This window comes from Camarhynchus parvulus, chromosome 2 (genome assembly GCF_901933205.1).
Source record: "Camarhynchus parvulus chromosome 2, STF_HiC, whole genome shotgun sequence".
Taxonomy (NCBI): domain Eukaryota; kingdom Metazoa; phylum Chordata; class Aves; order Passeriformes; family Thraupidae; genus Camarhynchus; species Camarhynchus parvulus.
In genome coordinates, this window is record NC_044572.1 from 87526322 (window position 1) to 87547324 (window position 21003).

The 21003-nt window shown below is 38.3% G+C and overlaps 1 protein-coding gene across 1 annotated transcript in view; it reads left to right on the forward strand.

Moving 5' to 3' along the window:
- Positions 1-21003, forward strand: part of LOC115912108 (poly(rC)-binding protein 3-like) — a 484737-nt gene that overhangs the window by 319611 nt on the left and 144123 nt on the right. The window contains 1 exon segment of the mRNA XM_030963495.1: positions 6144-6229. The gene's annotated coding sequence lies outside the window, so the exon portion shown is untranslated.

Sequence of the window (21003 nt, forward strand, 5' to 3'; positions counted from 1 at the left end):
AAAAGTTTAACCATTTAAGTATTGCTTCTTGACAGACCATGGAAATCTTCAATAAAAAGACAGCTTGCTGCTGGATAAGGTAGCACAGTGTCTGCTGCCTCTAGAAGAAGAGCACATCACAAGCAGGTGGGAGATTTCTCTAGCACAGCAGTCACAAGAAATCTCAGAGCATTATGGACAGTGGGGACCAACTGAACAATCAGGATCGAATTAGGGAGGGGACAGCTGGGAGGACTTGGAATCTTTTGCACTTTTGTCATAGATACTGTGATATTGCCTGTCTCTCTAAATGAAATAACAATAGGGAAGCCTCAGGGCAGTTTGTCTGCTTCCTCTCTCTTGGGGAGTATGCCTTATTTTGCTCAGCATATTAGAGGTGGCAGATCCATTGTAATGCAATGTCAAAGGCCTTTGGGACTTAAAAAATGTTGTGTATGTGGTATTGGAAGGGCAAAGAAAAAGCATTGACCCTACCAGATGTGATCTTTTCAGGTGGTATGTATGCACTTTGGTTGACCAAGCTTAAAGAAAATGAAATCATTCCATATGATTGTCCAAACTTAAAGCAAATATAATTCTTTTAATTGATTGCATAGCTCCATAGCTTTTAATCAAAACTCCTTGAGGAATATGGCAACCTTTGCATTACAGATTACATGATGGTCCCAATAAACTTGTTTTCTTAAAGTCTGATCCACTTCTGGTTTAACATTTGACAAAAATGTTTGTTAGATCCAAACAGCTAATTGAGAAATACTCACCTGTGTGAGGAAGTACTTTGCTATGCTGATTGTTCTGTACTCACAACAAATCAAACAAACAACAAATCCAGGTGCAAACTAGCATGGTAAATTTTTTCTGTTCGTTATTCAGTTATTTTTTGCTCACCTGTATCTTGCAGAAAGTTGTTTTCATCTGTTCAACAAGAAGAAACATTCTGCTTACTCTGAGCTGGCCATTCGTGAGCAGTATCATTCTTCCTCCACCATAAGGCACATAAGGCAGAAGTAGAAACAATTGTTAACAATGCATGGCCAATAGAAAACAGCTGACAAACCACCCACATGCTAAAAGTGCCTTGTCCAAGCAATTCAATGCATAATTAACAAATGTGTCTGCAGAAATCTGCCCATTAACAATTTCCAAGTGGAAAATAGGGCTGGATCAAGCATTTTTGGACTATCTGTACTGGATGTAAGTAGGACAGTAGGGTTGAATCCTTGTGCTCCCAGAGAACAGAATCATTCTTTGTCTATATAAGGGTTGATCAGAGCAGTTCAGTTTTAGTTAGCTGAAGGTATGGAATTGGTGAGGAACCAGAAAAACCCAGTCGGGACATTTTCACTGAAAACAAAGTTGCATAAATATGTTGCCTGCTCCAAGGATCCAGTGGGTTGATCTTGGCCAGTAGCTAGGCACCCATCTGGCTGCTCTCTCAATCCCTCTCCTCAGAAGAGGAACTCAAAAATCTCATGACTCAGAATGAATTAGATCATTTACCAGTTACTGTCATAGAGAAAACAAACTCAGCTCGGGGACTTGAATCCCTTGCACTAGACCAACACAACCTTGCCAGCTGAAATACCAATCAACCTGAGCTGTGACCTTTTAGAGTGGACAGGTGTTGGAGTAAGTACATACCTGCATAGAAAAGTCTTTTTGCTTGGACAGAATAACAATTTCATGTTAATTGAGGTAAACTTTGAAGGAACTTATGCAGGCACACTGATTTGTATGTAAACCTCATTTGTTTCCCATCAGTTTTGAACAGCTACTATTTCTCAGTATAAAGTATGAATTTTAAGAGCAGTCACTGTTCCAATGCAGGTAGTTAGAAGTATCTTTTTCTGCAATATCTCTTGAGTCTGGTTTCCCTTTTTTGGGCAAGGCTCTTAGGAACTGTTCCAGCTAGTGTGCAAGAAAATTTTTGAGGGCTGAAAATTCTAAGTTTCACAGGTACCTTTGTATAACTTCACATTGTAGGATAATTAGAATAAACAAAGGGCCTTATTTTCAGAGTTCTTTGCAAGACCATCCATAGTTTAGGAAATAAAAAAATAATACAATGAAAATTGTAATAATCCTCTGTACCGGTCTGATAACCTTTTAGTGTTTTGGAATTTTGCATAAATTAGTAACTAAAAACTACATGAGGTCAGATGGGTCTGTGTCTAAAACCAGTGTCCCACCTAAAACAGCCAAAATACCAAGTTAGCGTAGCCTAGCGTGACACAAGCCCTTCACTTGTAGCACAAGAGTCTCAGAGGGAAGTCTTTAATAGATCTGCATCAGATGAACAGAAGATGGATACAGAGTTCAAGCAATGTTGCTTAGTCACTAAAATAATAGTATTTTATCACCACAATAAACAGAAAGTGACAACTCTATACGTCCTATATCTGTCTGTTTGTCTGGGAAAATCTCAGGGAAACAGTTAAGATGAAGACCACTAACTACACAGGAATGGTATTGCCATTTTCTTCTTTTTTGAGGGGAGAAAATTCAGTATCATCTCTTATTTCCATAAAATGAGAGTTTTGTTTACTAATCCCTTTAGTCTTCAGTAGTAGTTGGATGCTTGGATGCCAGACCTGAGGATCCTCAGAAAATCCTAGCCTAAAGCCTGCCTGCTTGAGTAGGCTGCACTATTTGAACTTAAAATGGTCCATAAGCCCCTGTGTAGATATGTTTATAGAAATCTGAAATCACATATTTGCACTAATGCTCTCTAACCTATGCATGTTGGATGAGATGACTAAGAATCCAGAAAAAAAGCAAAATTAATGAGAAGAATTGCAACAGCTGTATTTAAACCAGACCAAAGGACAACCTCCCTTGGTATCACCCTACAGCACTCTGTAAAGTTTCTTGACCTGAAGGTTTATAGTGTGCAACTTTGGGTAAAACACAGGTTAGTACTGGTCAATGTTTCTTTTACCACTACAGTGGTTTGTTTTTTGAAGCCGACACATGTTTGGAGCTTCCCACCACATGCTGTGGCAATGAGTTCCACCCTTTAATTATGATCATTGTGGAAAGCATCCTTTTTTGGATTTCATGTTTTAAACTTGTTAACTACTCATTTTATTGTGACTGCTTCCTTTGCTATGAAATAAAGTGAAAACCATTCGTTATTCACTTTCTCAGTACTGTTCATTATTGTCCTGGGGCTCTGTCACAGTCCTTTTCCCCATTTGTCCCTCTTCCATATGAAAATCCTAAAGCCTTTCTTTTTTCTTTCCTAGTACAGAAACCATTAAATACCTTTGATCATCCTGTCACCTTTTTCTTTATCCTCCTATTGCTATCCTGTCATTTTTGAGATGAGATGACAGGAACTGTATTCAATATTCAAAATGCTAGGTGGGCAATGGATTTCTTTGGCAGCATTATCGTGTTTCTTCTTCTGTTTTCTGTTCTATTCCTAGTATTTCCTAATATACTGCTTTATTTTTTTTTGACAGTTGATGAGGATTTAGGTGACATTTTCATAAGGCTGTCTCCAAGCTCTCTTTCCCAACTAGTAGTTAATTTCACTGTGTGTTTATAGATTTCCCAGGGTACAGGTAGGACAGCTTAGTCATTTAGCCTTGAAAACACAACTAAATTACAAGAGGGGTTGGGCTGCAAATGGGAGATCGTTTATAGAATTTTGTACTTGCTCAGTTCTGCTGGCAACTTTTATTCTTCTAGGTTTTGTTATACCAGAGGTTTCTCTCATGTATGTGAGGCAGTGTAAATGTTTGCCATGGATCTCACCGTTTCAATGGGCTGTTGATTATTTTAACAGAACATTAATTCTAGCAGTAAACTCATTCAGGAAAGAGTTCATTCCATGACTTTTAGAGAGGGTTTTGCTGATTTTGCCACTGCAAGGCATATCCTGAGCAAAACCAAGGGAATCCAAACAAATGCATAATCCTCTGCAGTACTGACTCGATGGAGATTTTATTCCATAGCCTTCAATATCACGTAGAGAGGCATAGCACTTCCAACTTTTTCATAGCTGAAATGAGCTATCAGTATCATAATGATTGCTAAAATGGAGTTCTGGAGCCTAATGAAATCTGAAATTAAAAAAATCACTTCAGGACTGTAAAAAACCTAGCTGTGAAAGAACCTTAAATAGTTGTTTCTTAAAGAGTGCTGACAGAATAAATATATTGCTGCAAATCGATCAGTCTCGTCTCTGTCTTTAAAAAAATGGCTATGTTATATTTCAATGATTGCTGTCAAAAATTCCTTAATGGGCCAAAGACACCTCAGTATCATATCACAAGTAGACATCTTTTTTAAATGAGGTTTTCATCTGTCTCCTTTCATGGAGTGGTAGTCATTTGACTTTGTCCTTGTAACTATAAGCTTTTATTTTCAAATTTGTGGCTGCACTACAGTACAGAAGGTAGAGATCTATGAAGTTTTCCTGTTAATGCAATTTTCTCAGAGCAACATTTCTGCTCCTTACTAATTCTGTTTATTCCTATGTGTTATAGGCGGAGTTTTATTAGTATGGATTTTATATCTCCATTCCAGTCAGAGTCCTGGGGATCTTAGAAAGATTGACCGTGGAAACATTATTTCATAGCTGTGGTGGGCTGACTTTGGCCAGCAGCCAGGCACCCATCCATCTAGTCTCTCACTTCCTCTTCTCAGCAGAACACAGGGGAAAATATATGTATAATACATATATTTTATATTATATATGTATTATTTTATTATAATATATATTTTATATTATATAGATTATTTTATTATATTATATATATTTTTATATATATATATATATATATATATTTATATATATATATATATATATAAAATAGAAAATCCTACAGATTGGAATAAAGACAAGAAGATAATTCTTGATTACCATAATGGGGGGAAAAAAACCCTGATTGCCATAATACGTGGCATTTACAGTCTCTGAAAAAATTCCTTCACCCAAGTTTTTTCTCCTGGGAAGCTGATAAGCCTCAGAAAAAAGGAAAACTATTCTTATCTCATTTGCTTCTCCTGTGTTTTGCTCATGGGGAATGTGTTTGGAGATTGTTTACCCACAGGTGATTGTTTCATTGGATTCTGCTGTGAGTTGTTTGACTCACTGGCCAATTGGGGCCAAGCTGTGTCAAGACTCTGAAAAGAGTCATGAGTTTTCATTATTAGCTTTTTAGCATTCAGTAAGTATCCTTTCTGTATTCTTTAGTATAGTATAGCATTCTTTAATATAATATAGTATAATAACGTAATAACTTAGCCTCCTGAGACCATGGAGTCAGATGCATCATTCCTGCTTTCGTCGGGGCATTCCCTGAAAATATAATAATAATAGGCAAAAAAAATCCCCAGACATGACTTTGAGAAAACTAATTTAATTTTTTGCCAATTAAAAAGAGCATTGGAAAGTGAGAAACAAAGACAACACTAAATCCACTTTCCCTCTAACATTCTTTTTCATAGGGTCAACTCAGCTCCTTAATTCCCAACTCCCATAACTCCTTCCACCACAGCCCGCATAGATGGAAGCACTCATCGCAGTCTTTCAGTTTCATTTTGATCTGGAGAGCTAAGAGGTCTTCTTGGTACAGCCAACTCCCCTGTCTGTTAAGGACAATTGGAAATTACAAAGCTAGACTTTAATGTGGAATAGTGTTCCAGTACAAAGGGATAGTCTCAGCTACTAGACCACAAATTAGGACGCCAAATACATTAACTAGTCCAAAAGATAGCAAATGAATTTGTAGTCATTTTTTTGAAAGACATTTAGGGACATGATTTTCTGTGCTTGTTTTGGAAAGTAATTTACTCCACCATATTGTTTTGTCAAACAAGAAAGGAGTCAGACGTCTTTCATTTTCACTGCTCTCTCTCAAGTGTAAGAGCTTAGAAATGTAGCTATGCAAGATAATAAGTTATATAATTGCTCTTCTCATTGTTCTGACTCCCTATGCACTCCAGGAAGTTTGATCTGAGCAGTTCAACTTCTGGAAGCCCATAAAATCCCTACAAATCCAGTGGGGAAATAAAAACATATTTTATTAATTAATAACCTCATAAAATGGGAAAACAATCTGTGTTGGACAAGTTTTGGTTTAGTATTTGATGGGTGACAAAATTACTAAATCCTTGATTCTTTTCCTTTTCAGAGCATACTCAACACTTTTAGATATCTTGAGACTGCAAAAGCTGACCATCAACAGCACGTTTTTAAATATCACTGCTCTTCAGACAAGTAAGTTCTCCATTCCAGATTTTTTTTTCTCTCTAATATTCCTAACTTGTATTTTATTCTTGTATTTATTATATGGACTATCACATTCATCTTCTGGGCCAAGTAAATCTGAGTGCAAATGGAATAGTATGGAACTGCTCTTAAATTTCCCTGCTAGAATGAAACCAATTAATATTACAGATAGAGCTGAGATAAAGCATTGACTCACCTATTTATTCCAACTTGTAGAGCCAGTGGAACTCTGGTCACATCTCTGGATGTTTTGGGAAACCCTTTTCCCATTAAAATATTTTCAGAATGGAAAAATCAAATCATTAAATATTTGTATGCTCTTGCTGGGCTTAGGGAAAGGAAGATAGAAAGTGTTAGAAGAACTGGTAAGGATTGAGAAAAGTGGAGAGGAAAAAAAATTTGCATTGGAATCGGGAGGAAGAGGATCCTTACTAAGAGGATTAGAAAATAAAGTTCCTTTCTGTTCAGCTCTTGTTGAGTAGAGCTTCAGAACTTATTAAAATTTTAGTTTTCCTGTGCATAAAGTTTAACTTTCATAAGAGACTGAATTTTAAAACAAAAAGTTATTCTAAACAATGAAGTTCACTTATCCTAACTTCTTAAGTGAGAGACCTTACATATCCAGAGACTACTTCTCCAAAAATGTCAATGGAGATTCTCACAGCACTACTAAATTTCATCTTTCTTTCTATTTTCATAAAATTCCTATAAATACTATGTTATTTGCTACATCTTGGAATATATTTCACTTATTCCACTTCTGTGTATCCAGCAGATTTTATGAAATGCAGTTCTCGGTTACAGGTTGGTTCCGTTTTGACAATCATGTTTTATTATTCTGTGGATGATTGGTATTGAAATTTTAGGACTTTCTTTCTTTTTTGCCACTGCATATTTCTGAGATAAAGAAAAGAAAGAACAAAAGATAAAGAAAAAACATTGAATTTAGTTCATACAGCATCAAATATTTTATGACCATGTATATCATAATTAAGCATGTTTAGCTACCAGCAGTCTCCAAAACAAAAGTCTTCTGATGTATTATTTCTTAAAAATGAAGAAAAAGTGATATAAAGAATATACACCATTTAATAACTGCCCATGGGAATAAAAATATTTGGATTTATATTTATACAAATCTGCTTCCTTCTTTCTTATTGCTTGTTTGCATGCTTTTCAGGCATTTTAGCTATAAGCATGCAGCCCAGGTTTTGAGTCTTATTTGGGGTCATAAAGGGTCCCAAATAAGAATCATGGCTTCTGTTTCTCTCTTCCCAGGAAGCAGAAGTACTGAATATGTCGCGTGTCACTAAGTGATCCACCTGTCTGCACCTCTGTGTGGTTCACTTTCCTATTTGGGCCAGAACACATCAGAGATGTGGATAACAATACAAGCTTCCATATCTACTTTAGTGATCACTCAGTTGTATTTTGCTAAGAGGACAGACAGGCTAGAGCCAGAAGCTTCCATTCTTCTTGGATTTGCCTGTGAGATGCAGTTTTGAAGCTCTGTCCTGTTTACCATGAAAAGCAGACCGTAAGGAAAATGAGGCTGTTTGGCACAATGAATCCAAGCTTAATAATTGAATTACTGAATCTCTGTGGCATTAAGCATGTCAGGACTGTGCACGAAACTGATTTATCGGTTCATCAACCCAGGAAATAAATAATAAACTGTGAGTCAGTCTGAATGGAGAAAATGGAGGGTTTAATTTTGAGATGAAACAGGGGGGGGGGCAAGTTCTAAGGAAGAGGCTCCATTTCTGCTTAGACAAATTAATTTATTTTCATTAAAAACATTGTGTTTTGAGGCAAATGCTACAAAAGCAAAGGAGAAGGATAGGCATATACCCACAGGTGAAGCAGTAGTGGTGGTATCTCCTTTTATTTTGTAGTATGATATTGTAATAGTCACAGGGTACATCCCCTCTTCTACTAAATAATATTGGAACACAAGTCCCTCACCTCTGATCAGAGTTACTATCAGCTTCCTTGGTTCTATGGTATGACCAGCAAAGTATTTATTAGAGTTTACTTCAAACTATTCGGTGTTCTCATAAAACATTATCCCTACGCAATATCAATGGAGCACATGCTAAATGAAAATAACATAGAAAATACTTGGCAAGAGGAGTTGTAACTGAGGGAGAGTTTTTGCCGAAAATTTCAGCAAGGTTCACAATTAGATGTTTTCAATATTTCGCAGACACCATGGAAGCTGACAGAATTTCCTTGTCAATGAAATTTGCAAATGACACCAACAGTCCGGACCACTTGCTCTATCAAGCACCTGGGTTGCTTGGTAACCTTAGCCCATCTTTGTATAGCAACATACTGAATTTAGGGCTGAAGAGTTTCTCTCTTCATTGAGAGAAAGAGGAATTGTGTTCTAAGGGGTCCTAGTCTTTGAGGGAAATATATCAAGAATCACAGCAGATAAGCAAGTTCACTGTAAAAATTGATAATATAGAGCAGGGGTTGTTGTTTTAGTTTTAAGTCTGACTTTGGTGAGACTGATACCAGAAGGCTGTGTTTTGGTGCTTCTGCTTTAAGAAAGAGTGCTGTAAAAAAACATAGAGGGTCAGAAGAAATTATCACTCCATCTTTCTTCTGTGCATTTACTTTGTAATTAGTTTTCTGGAAAAGGGTTTTTCCCCTCAGTTGGTATTATTAAAGTATTCTGGCTTTCTGCCAAAGTGTAGCAGTAAATAATATGGTGGCTGATCTCACTAGTTTGATAATCTAGACTGGGAAGTACAGTATTACCACCAAAAAAAAGTGTGTAACCTCCTTTTACATCATCTTCTCCCTGGTTACTGTATTGTTGACTGACAGCATAATTCCTGTAGTCAAAATACTGATGGGAGAAAAACCTTTGATCACTATAATCAGTCCTGTTCCACTGCTGTGAGAATATCATAGGGCAGATCATTTTGACTGCTACTTTGTTTACATTAGGTACATATATTAGTAAAAGTGGAACAGATATTGTCGCATTTAGGGAATTACATAAAAGTTCCTGATATATTTATTCAGGTTCTTCGTATTTGCTTTTTGTTTTCTTAGAAACCAATGAATGACATTTCACATTTTTAGGTTTATTTATTTATTACATATATTAAGGTGATTTATTAGTCAAATTGGCCATTCTTTGTACTGAGTAAACAGATCAGTGTGGTTTCTTCTGTGCCCTGAAAGATTTTAGAATTAGCAGATTTCAGTCTCTGCCATGGAGCTTTTCCCTACAGTAGAAAGTAAGATTTTCTGCCTTTATCAGCTCTCAAGAGATAACTGTGCATGAACTAGATATTGCATAAAGCTAACCTGAATAAAGTGAAGAAAATACCTCCTTTGAACATGCAGACAAAGCTACAGATATCAAACTTGGACTAAAGACTTCTGTCAGAGGCTGTTTTCTCCAGTCTCTTAAACTCTCCCAGCTCAGTGGTTTGATGGTCAGCAAATATTTACCAACAGACACATAATACTTGAATATTGCATGTTATTTAATGTAAATCCAAGTTTGGAACCACATTGGTAAAAAATAATTTTTAATTTTAAATCATCTTGTTTGAAATGAAAGGATAATTTAAAATAAAAACATATATTGAAATTGAAAAATTGCACCTATTAAAAAAATACAAACAGCAGTTTCAGCAAAATCCATTCTTGTATTAAAAAATATGCATGACTTCCTTTGCAGGCTGCCTGCAGTACAATGGAAAATGAAGCAAGCAGCTCTACTTTGTATGGCTATTTGGAAACCCTTGGTGTTAAAGAAGTGAAATAGTGGCTTGCCTAAGGCAATAACTGTGTTAAACTTAGATGTTGATTCGTTTGTTTAATAAGCATAACAAAAAGGCAAAATACTAAATAAATTATCTTAGTGAAAATAAACAGAATTATTACCATAAAGAAAACCAATATTATTTCTTACTTAGGGAATTTCAAAACTAGATTAAATGGACACTGAGATACAAAGGGAACATATATTTTTTTGTTTCAGCTTTTAAAGATAGCATCCAGGCAAATATATTTGAGTTCTCTTTGGTAGTTATACAATATGAAGAAAAAAGAAGCTAAATGTGTATTTGATCTTTTGATTTCTTCCTAGAAATGCACCTCGAGTCTTAGGCACTACTCCTAAGCTCCCTAATATAAAATTCTGTAAAATTCAAATGAGGGTAATGGATTTACTTTCAGATATCTTTTCTCAGTTTTCTAGCAGAATTTCTGCAGTAGAAGCCAAATGGGACCAAATTCTTTGCTGCAGAAAAAGGCACAGGAAAATTCAGATGAGTGTAGAAAGACTATAAATAAAAAACATTAGCCTCTGACCCAACAATTGTCCAGAAACAAGCACAATTATGTAGACAAATGGTGCTGATCACAATCTTCTTTCCCCATAGTGTGGCAATTGCCCGGCACAGAGCAACACTGAATAAATAGATGTGCTTTTGACACCAGCAGGATGGAATATGCCTGCCCACAGTGAGATAGAGCAGGCATTGACTGGGCTGACAGCTATAACAAATAAAGATCTTGGCTCAACAGGAGATGTTGAGCACCTGTGACACTTGTCTTTGCTAATTCAGATTTTTGCAGTTGAATGCAAGAGTGAATATGAAGGGTCACAGTCACCTGGTTGGGGGCAGGGTGGGCAGCAGAGGGGCTGTCTGAATGAGGAAATCAGTTTTAGGGAGCCTCTAATCAGTCAAGAAATGCCTGTGGCACCAGACACAAAAAAACGCAAAAGTTCAGATTTCAAACTGTATTCAGGGATTACCTATGCCCTCAAGATTTTGTTCTGGAGCATTCATTGCCTGCCTTTGCCACCAGATGCTGAACCCACAGGCAGCACCTTCCCTCCCTGCAGCAGTGGAAGCTCTTCACAGCCCTCCCTTCCTCCCCAGAAACATGTCTGTGGCCCTAGGCCTGATCCTGACCCCTCAAGGGGACCCTTTGAGGGGACCCTTGTGTAATACCCACTTTGAGGGGGCACTCTGCAGGGTGCTCATGGCAGCAGGAGGAGTTAAGTGGGCAGGTCCTGCTGGGGTATTGGGTGCCATAGTCTCTGCTCTCATCCTCATGGTTTCTCATTCCTTGAAAATCCCTTGGAGACAGGTCTGTCGAACTGCTGGCATCTGATGGATGGTCCTAAGTCATGCCATCATCTCATACTCTTCCAGCCCACACAGAGGTGGAGGGCAAGACCTTGAGGGATTCTTGCAAGGGCTGAGTGAGCCTTCCAACATGTCTAGTTTCTTCATGTAGTTGGCCAAAAGCAACTGTTCTCCAGAACTGGGAGCTTTGGATAAGTCCCTAAACGTAGGCAGGATCACTGTGAACTTCATCCCTCCTTCCTGTAAGTGAAGAGTGCCCTCAGCTCCTTACAGTGCACTGGAGGAGGATGCTGCTCTGCTCCTGCTGCTCTGCTCCTGCTCTCCAGTGGGCAGAGGCAGCCCAGCCTCCCAGGTCTGGGCTCTCCCAGCCTTGCTCCCGTGGGCACAAATCGTGGATGCCCCAGCAGCAGCCCTTCCAGTGAGCACAGGGTTCTGGGCTGAAAGGGTCTGCAGGGTCAGCGTGCCTGTGCCAGCCCTTTGGCTGAAGAGCAGCACTGCAGCACTGGCGACATTAAAAATAGAAGAAATTGATGTCACTGCAGCTGGGATCCCTGGGGCTATGGAATGCGTCTGTGACACCCTGCCCACAGCAGCTCCTCCTGGGGCTCTGGCAAAGGGCTGCAAGTTCCTGACAGACCAAAGAATCTGGGGCAGAGAGGGATTGTTCAGCGTCTTTTTAAGCAGGAGGGCCACTTTTGATTCCCCCATTCTGACAGGACAGGGCAGGTTCAGTCCAGCTTAAGAACAGTTTGGCTAAATGCAGTCCAATGCTCAACATGCACAGTATTTTCATATTGTAGTAGCAATAACCAGTTAAAAGACAACACTTATTAGGCAGATACAGACACATTATTTGCCTGTCTTGTCAGGGTAAAAATGAGCAAAAAGCCAGAAGTACAGTTCATTAGGAAGGAACTAAGCCATATAATTATCCTAAGAAAATTGTCTTTGTAATTTTTTTTTTCTTTCTCTCTCTCTTTTTTTTTCCTAATGTTCTTACTATTCACCAAGATTTATACATTGAATAGAAAGGGAAAAGAAAATATGTGAGTGTAATAGTATGAATTATTTTATGCTGCCATATGGAGTTCAACTGCTTTTAAAAAAATGAGAAGATTTCCATTTCCATTTCAATTCTATTTGTTTTATAATAGAAACTTTTCCTTTTCTTCATCCTCCTACTTCCAGAAGGGTCTTATTCAGTGTATTCAATCCTAGCTGAAAGATCACTGTTGTCCTACAGAGAGATTCCCTTCCTTTCCTGTCACTCCTGGATGCTGTGAATAGGGCTCTGTTTCTCTGAGGCTGAGATCCATCAATGGGAAGGTGCACTGGGAGCAGCTGAGTATTGCCCTCCATTCCTGGAGGTCAAGTGTGCGACCCCTGGGTGCTGCAGAAATTGTGGGAGGAGAGGTATGGACAACCCCACCAGCCCTACTGGCTCTGACCCTGCAGCACTCAGCATCCTGATAAACCTTCCACTGCACTGTGCCATTAATTTAAATGAATTCAGACTTTTTGATAAATAGTTCCCTAGATACATAATCTTTACTTTACATTAAATTTCTTAGTCTAGGCATTTAACATTTGTATACACATTTTTCTTTGTGTAATCCTGACTTTGACAAGGCATTGATGAAGTAACACATCTTGCAACTAAGCAGTGAAGTAGTAGCCCTTTGAAGCAGTCAAAGGATTGTTCATTCCAACTGAATTCTGACATTTCTAATCACAGTAATTACATTTCATTTTATTTTTGTCTTATGGTATTCAGTAGGAGTTCTTATTGAGTGAAACTTAAGTCTATGTGAATAATGCTCTGGGCTTTTTTCTGTGATATTGGGAGAGGACATACAGGAAGGCTGTTGCCATTCCAGCTTGCGCTGTGAATAAATAAGAGACTAATTGACCAGGATGAAATGGAGACAGGACTCTACTTGGTGATTTCATTGGTTTGTGTTCAGATACCTTTGGCTGCACCGGGCAGTTTGAGCCAGAGTAGAACAAAGAGCAGCAAGCCCAACACTAGAGGAGGATTTGAGCTCCAGGAGGAGTGCACAGTCTCAGACCCCCTGGCAGACACATTTATGAAGAGATGGCCTGTACTGCAAGAAATGGCTGTGAAGGCATAAAGGGACTTTTTTCTGCTTGTATTTTCATACTTCCTAAATGAAACTGTGCCTGTGTGCCTTTACAAGCATCCCTCTCTCTCTCTTCACTTGCTTGTAAAAACTCAGACCAGCTCCAAGATCTTGCTATTAATAGGAAACAGTAAGCATATTTGAAGAAAAGAAACAAGAAAGACTTATTACCTGCAGGTAAAAGCTCAGAGGGAATAGGATATAAACAGCACAGAAGAAATCTTAGAGAGTCTACCTGCTTGGCATGCTTTTACTCAGCGTCTGCAAAAGGAGATTTGGGGCAAAGCTGAAAACACTCAAGAGGCAGAGCAGAGATTGCACATGCAACATCAAGGAGCTCCTGTCAAAATTAGAAGAGTTTCTGAGGAAAAAGGAATTAGAATAGATAAATACTGTTTTGCAAAACAGCTACATCAGTTTAATTGTAGCCTTTCAAAACATCTAACCTCCAACACACAAGGAGCTTCAGAGGTTTCATACTGACAATTTGAAAGTATGATAATGTTGCAAACAATCTGTTAATTTTGGCTTAACTGTAGTCTTTTTTATCCTTAATTACTGGTAATATTTTCCATGTATTGCCCCAGAAAAGGACAGACTAGAGACTCCTAAAATGGGACTCTTGTAAGGCAGTGAAAGTGTATATATCAAAATGATCAAAAATGGACGAGTCCCCAGCAAATTAAGAATGTGTATTCACTATGCTTGTAATAATGATAGTATGTTTTATAACATTACATTTAAGCAATTTTTATTTCAGTCTTATGGGGCAAAGAGTGCAATCACTGAGATTTAAATAGTGGACTTAATTGACACTGCTTGAAGAATATTCACAGCCCTTCAATAGTTGATATTATCTCTCCCTTTATCCTACGTGATTGTTTTAATTCAAACTAGCTCCCTGCTTTGTGCATAGAATTATTGATGTAATTTTTTCTTTCTTCTGCAAATGATTAGCTAAATCATCCTTTTATTTACAAGCAACACTGTGTCCCTGTGCCCTAAATCTTGCTAGTTGGAAGAGTGGAAGGGGAAGCAATTTAATTAAGTTAACTTTATTGACACACTGGAGCTGTTGTTTAATAGCATGGCTCCTTGGAGTGTAGTGCAGGTAAATTGAATGAATGCCACAGAATATCACTTCCCTGCATTGCATATTTCAAACCTCTGCCAGGCAGTTTGGGATGAGCAGCCAATCAGGAAAAAGGTTTTCCCAGCCTTGCTGGTGCGGCTGGCATTTCCCGTTATGCTCCGAACGAGGTGCCGAGTGTTCCCCATGCGTTCCCCTGACTGTACGGAGAGGGATAACTCTGGGACTGTGTGTTGTGCTCAGCTGCTGCATTTGGAAGGCAACTTCGTGGATTGGCTCTTCAGCCACATATCCAAAAATGCCTTTTTATGAAGGAAGAAAGCTAGCATGTGAGTCTGAATGAAAGTGCTGTGAGTAAACAATTTAATATTAAAACCTCGATACACTCATTCTGCATGAGAAATCAGACTCTAGAAGGATAAGAGATATTTTCTGGAGCTGTGCTTTTCATTAAATATTTGGGAATAAAAAGAAAAATTGCAAAACTTCTTTGTTTAGCAGTTTTTTGATAAAACAAAACTGTGTATACAATTGTGCCTGGTACTATTTCAGTTACTGTTTCTGCTGTTAAAATCTTTGTCCTAATGTCTTATTGGTATATAAAATCAGTACAACTGCTCTTCTGCAGCTGACTGGAACACACACCCTTTTCTTCTCTGTTCTTCAACACTGCCCACTGAATGATAAAAGACAGTATCTCAGACTGTTGCACCTGTACTTTCAATCACTTCTTTTAAAAGTCAAGCCAGATACGTAGTTCTGCAATGTAACAGCAACTTCCTACAACTTTTAACCCTTAAAGAATTAATTTTCCTTGATTAAGGCTGAGACTCAAAGACCCAGTTTTACAGTTTTGCATGAAGAATTGAATACAGCCACTCAGCTAGTTTATGTTTCACTATGGAAAATAGTAAGAGGTAGAACTTTAATTACGATTCATGCTTTTCTCGTACTCATTCAATTCAATGTTTGAAAAAGGTTTTTATGTAATTTTTTACCTAGAAACAGTTCTTCTTTACAACAAATGCTGTTTTTAATTTTATTTGGTGGTGAGATGACAGAGCTGGGTTGTAGGGGAGGGGCACTGTTCTTTCTGGTGCGGAGCAGAGCAGTTATGAGACACAGGCAAATTTCAAGCATGTAAATCCTTCTTTAAGTCAGACTTGGGCACTTTCTAACAATCACATTTAAAGAGTTGCACTGATTTTTGCCCCTATGGCAGGCTGATGATGAGACTGACTGTCCTTTAGAATGTCATTTCTCATGGCACACAGACACTTTTGGGGGTGGATGGCCCTTGGGGCAATAATTTTCAGTTCCTCTCCTGACCTTTACACCCTAATATGCCACAGACATCCTCAGAAGTGCTGCCAGGTGCTTTTAATATAGAAACCCAAGCTGTGGTGCAGCCTAGTGAAACTCTAGGCACTCAGAATCTGGCCCTCTGCTCTGAGCTCTGGCCCATGATGTGAAGTCCAGAAGGTTAAACTGCTTCTAATTCAATGTTAGATTAACATGACTTTTGACTGGCACTGTGTGTTTGTGTGTTTGCAGAAAATGATGATGTCTTGCATGAGTAACCCTGAGCAATTTACTAGCTGATGCTCTTCAGTGCTCTCTTACTTTACTTTCACTAATCGTGTGCTTTGGCAGCCATTGCTTGAAGTCCATATTCCATATTTGTGCAGAAAACTGCAGTTTCTATGCTGATGTTTGTGTCTGAAATAAAAATATTCTGAAAGCCTTATTGTGTGTCTAATGGAATGAGAAGAAAACATATTTCCATGATGCCACCCTACAGTTCCTCCCAAGTGCAACAGAAAAATCACAGTGACTGTCATAAGTGACTGTTTTCCTGCATAAGAATGCATAATATATTTTTAGGTGAAGTTCTTTAAGGTGTTAAAATACAAATACATTATAAATGCCTTCATTTTAGTTTTACTTGATTACAGTTTATAGGACTATTAAATCAAGGTTTCTAATACTATTTATTTAGTACGTTTAATTTTTAACTTATAATTATTTAATGTATGTGTATATTAGTACTAATATAAATAAATATCTGCTAATTGATGGTTCTGGGTGGGGCACAGAACTCACGCTGAACGCTATTTTAGACTTCTCTGTGTATATTTTTTGGTGGCAAAATTCAACTTAAGCATCTCCCACCCCTCTCAACTGCCTTCCACCTGTCTCTGCCCCTTTTCTTCCCTTTGTACTGGCATAATTTTTTGTAGGACTGAACTCTGAACTGGGTTAGTAACCTTGGAAGGCTACCCATCTCCTTTCTTTTTCTCAAGATCCTTTATAAGGCAGAGCAATGTGCTCATCTGGTTTGCAGTGTAGCCTCCAAATCATTGCTCCACTGCAACTGAACAAGCATCCTGGGGAAGTGAGCTGACTCAGTTCAGGCAGGCCAGGGAAAAGTGCCCATCAAACCATCACTGGATTTTAAGACGTGCTATTTGCTTGATGCTTTAGCCTGTAAACTCTACACAGACACACTTAAGTAATAGTAATGGTGGTTTTTTCTAAATTAAATTCTTGCTGAAAACTTTTGCCAGTACAGAAACAACATTTAGGGTTAGATCTAGTTTTTGAAATTTGAAGGTTTTTATGAGTTTGGAGATTTTTAATGCCAAAGACATGGGAAAAGCTTATGTCAGTGCACTTATACCACAGATAAGGGTAATTTGTTTATCTTAGAATTGGGTACAATAAATTTATACTTTCTATATTCAAAAGAGTTTGCTGCTTTACTAGCTGGTTTTGGGTTTGTTTGTTTGGTTTTTTTTTTCAAGTACAGTGTCTATCAAGTGGATAGAAGTAACACAGTGTAACATTTCCCCCCAAATACTAAAAGACATTTTTCCTGTGGCTGGTCTTTCCCACACCTACGAGACACTGAGGCAGAAGTTTTACAGCTGCAGAGGGATGGCATCTTCTATGTTCCAGCTGTTCTGCCTAAAGATGTTCCTGCTTTCCTCAGTTACAGCCACCCAGCAGCTAGCAGTGCTGCCCCTCTGGTTTTGCTAGTGGAGTGGCTTGCATAACTACTCCTTGGCCTGAAACATGCTAACTCAGCCAAGCCAGTTCAGATCCACAGTTCACACTGCTTAAAATAATCTGGCTCATTTTGCCTTGAGCATTTTAGAGAGCATTCATGCAAACCCCTCTGTTGGCACAGCTGTGGGGCAGGGTGTGAAAAACAGGGAGAAGTGATGTTGTCAAACCACTGATAAATTTGCTATTCCCTAAGTCTGAATCACTTTAAACACAAGAGAAGGTGATAGAAGTGGCTGCAGCTTGGTTGTGTCCAGCAGACTTGCATTCAGGCATGATGCTGAGCATGCAGCAATAAGTAAATCTTCTCAAGACTAGAGTTGGCTTATGCCTTCATTTTGAGGTTGGTTTTCTTTACTTCACATTAATTGATTGTTCATTTATTTAAGTAAGTAGAGATCAATGATGATGTGTCAAACCGTTGCTATGCAGGAGACAAAATTTTGATTAAGACCACAACATCATCTCAACCAGTTAGAAACATAAAAGTTGATTAGGAGGTGCTCTCAGCAGCTCATGAAGGTTAACCTGGCAGCAGACAGCTAATGCTCCATAATCCCAGCTATGGAAAGGCCTAAGGAGTTTGAAGAGTTCAGTTTGGTAAGTTACTAGGAAATCCCTGATCATTCCTCCAGAAGAAAAATTAAGTATATGGAGAAGATAATATGGCCTGGACACTCAGGAGGAACCCAGCTGCTGAACGGGATTGATTAGTTTGATTGACCTCAGTCAGAAGCCTGTTGTTGCAATATCTAAGTGGATTGTCTGCCTTATGGGTATTACCATGGAAGGATGGCAGCACCAGTGTCACAACAAGAAGATCCATTCTCTGCTCTAAGGTGTATCATCAACAAAATTGCTGTTTAAATTCTCCACCAATAGATGACAATAACCTTTAGGAGTAGAATTAATAGGAGAAGCAGGAGGAGAAATGTAGTTTCTCAGCTTGGAAGTAACATATGACAATTAATTAAACCCACTGGGTTTTGATCTTAAATAAGAGAGGTTATATAAAATCATTGAGAGGAACCTTGTTCACTTTCATTGTAGCATTTCAAAAACCCTGTCCCCAGGAGAGAGGAAAACATCACAGGAAAGAAACCTTGTTATTAAAAAATCCAGGAAGTCTGAAGGTAGTACACTACACCTCTGCAGTACATTGGCAGTGGAGGTACTCTGATTCAAGAAACTACTTCAAAAGCACATCTATCAAGTCAGACATGGTATTTTAAAGACTTTTATTGAAGCACAAAAGGCTGGCAATAACCAATATCATAATTTCTGCAGAGAATAGGAATTAAATGGTCATTTCAATATTTTATTTTATGATCATCATTAACTGTCTTCTGCACCCAGGTTATTAGATATCCCTTAGCTGTCTGCATCCACAAAATCACAGAATCAATTAGGTTGGAAAAGACCTCTGAGATCATTGAGTTCAATCTTTGGCTGAACACTACCACCATGTCAACTAGCCCAAGGCACTGGTTTCTGTATCCAGTCTTTCCTTAAACACTTTCAGGGACACTGACTCCACCACCTCCCTGGGCAGTACATTCCAATCTTTAATTACCCTCTTTGTGAAGAAAGGTTAATTGGACACAAAGAGAGCTGCTGGGTTGTTCTTAAAACCTGTCCCATTCCTTGGCCTTGAGGAGAGGCTGAGAGAATGAGTTGGGGGAAGAAAGTCATATTCAGATGGCCTAATTTCCATGTAAATTCCTGTGTCAGACGTTACCTAAAGTTTTAAAGTCAATTAAGAGGAAATAATTAGATGCAGAAGCTAGTGTTCTTATAAAGGCCCTGTGACAATGGCTGATAGCTGGTACATAAAGAATAATATCTAAATGCAAGCCAGTGTCACTCAGCTACCTTCCTCTTGGACTGGTTTATTAATGGAAGACATGGGAAATGTAACAACATCAGTGGTGCCACTTTAGCACAGCAAATTCATAGCTTTATTTGTGTTTTAGATTACCAGTCACAGACTGTCATGGTGCTCTGACTGAAAACACAAACTATCTTGTTAGTCTGTGTGTGCTAATAAATTTTCTGTGTTGCAGAACAGGAATATAATCTTGAATAATTCTGCTCTTGTAATGTGTATAATTTCTACTCTAAGTAGCTACTTGGTCTTTTAGCAATAATTATTGATATTTTCAAAGATTTAGGTTATAAATGATGTTTGGGAGTTATAATTACTTATTGAAAAAAAGAATCCTGAAATATGTAGCCGTAAGTACCTTATACATTTCCATGTGGAGTGGATGCAATAGCCATAATTCTAGTTAAATTAGAGGTTGCGTACATACTGGTCTATTTAATGGGTTTTACATCTAAGAATAATCAAAAAGAAAAACTTAATGTTCTGTCTCTAGATTTTCTGCTTTTTATTTCAAATTCCACTTTATAGCTCCATTGTGGCAGAAAAGGGATGCTTTTATGCCTGTGCTGTAAGTGTATTCTGAAGCCTCAGGCCTTGCTCAGTAGAACTAGTTCTGATGCTTCAATAATTTGAAAGCAAATCTAGCACTGGCAGAGGAGGGGAAAAACACTTTTTGTGAAGTTTAACCCCACATACGCATCCATCAGTCTGGAAGAGTTTTAGGGATGAGCAAGACCCACTGTTTACCATGGAGCTGCAGTTGTGCATGTCACTTAAAGGATGTGTTCTTGGCTAGAATAGTTCTGTAGGTTACAGGACAATCAAAAGAATGGTGGCCCTTTGCTTCTGGGGCACCTGCTGAACAGACATTACTGTAGACTGTGTTTAGATCATATTTAATTATGAAATAATAGAATATGCTGAGTTGAATGGTATCCATCAAGATCATCAAGTCCCACTCCTGGCCCTACATAGGACACCCTAAGAATCCCACCATGTGTGATTCTTACATGACAAAGATTTTTCCCAGCATGAAGTACTGGAAAATATAAAAGCTGATGTTTTTCATCCTTGTGTATATGCACCATCAAAAGGAACAGCATAAACAGGAGTCTGGATGGGATGAAAAGGAGAAGCAGGGAGTGACTGGCAGTGTTATGTAGAAGGAGCATAGCAGGGACCACGGAAAGAGAGAAGATGAACAGGAGGAAGGGCAACTATATGAGTAGCCCTCAAAGAGGAGAAAAGAGATCAACAGACTGGGGCAAGGGAAACATGCAATGATAGAAGGGCCAGAAAACTGTTAATGGAAAAATGAGAACAGAGAAGAAAAAGAGATGGCACATTTTGTGATTTAATGTAAGGCCTAATGTGCCAGGTACTCAGAAGAATTTTTAATCTAAATAAGGCAACTGAGTCATCTTCTTAACCTGAATTCTCTAAGCATTCCCTTATAT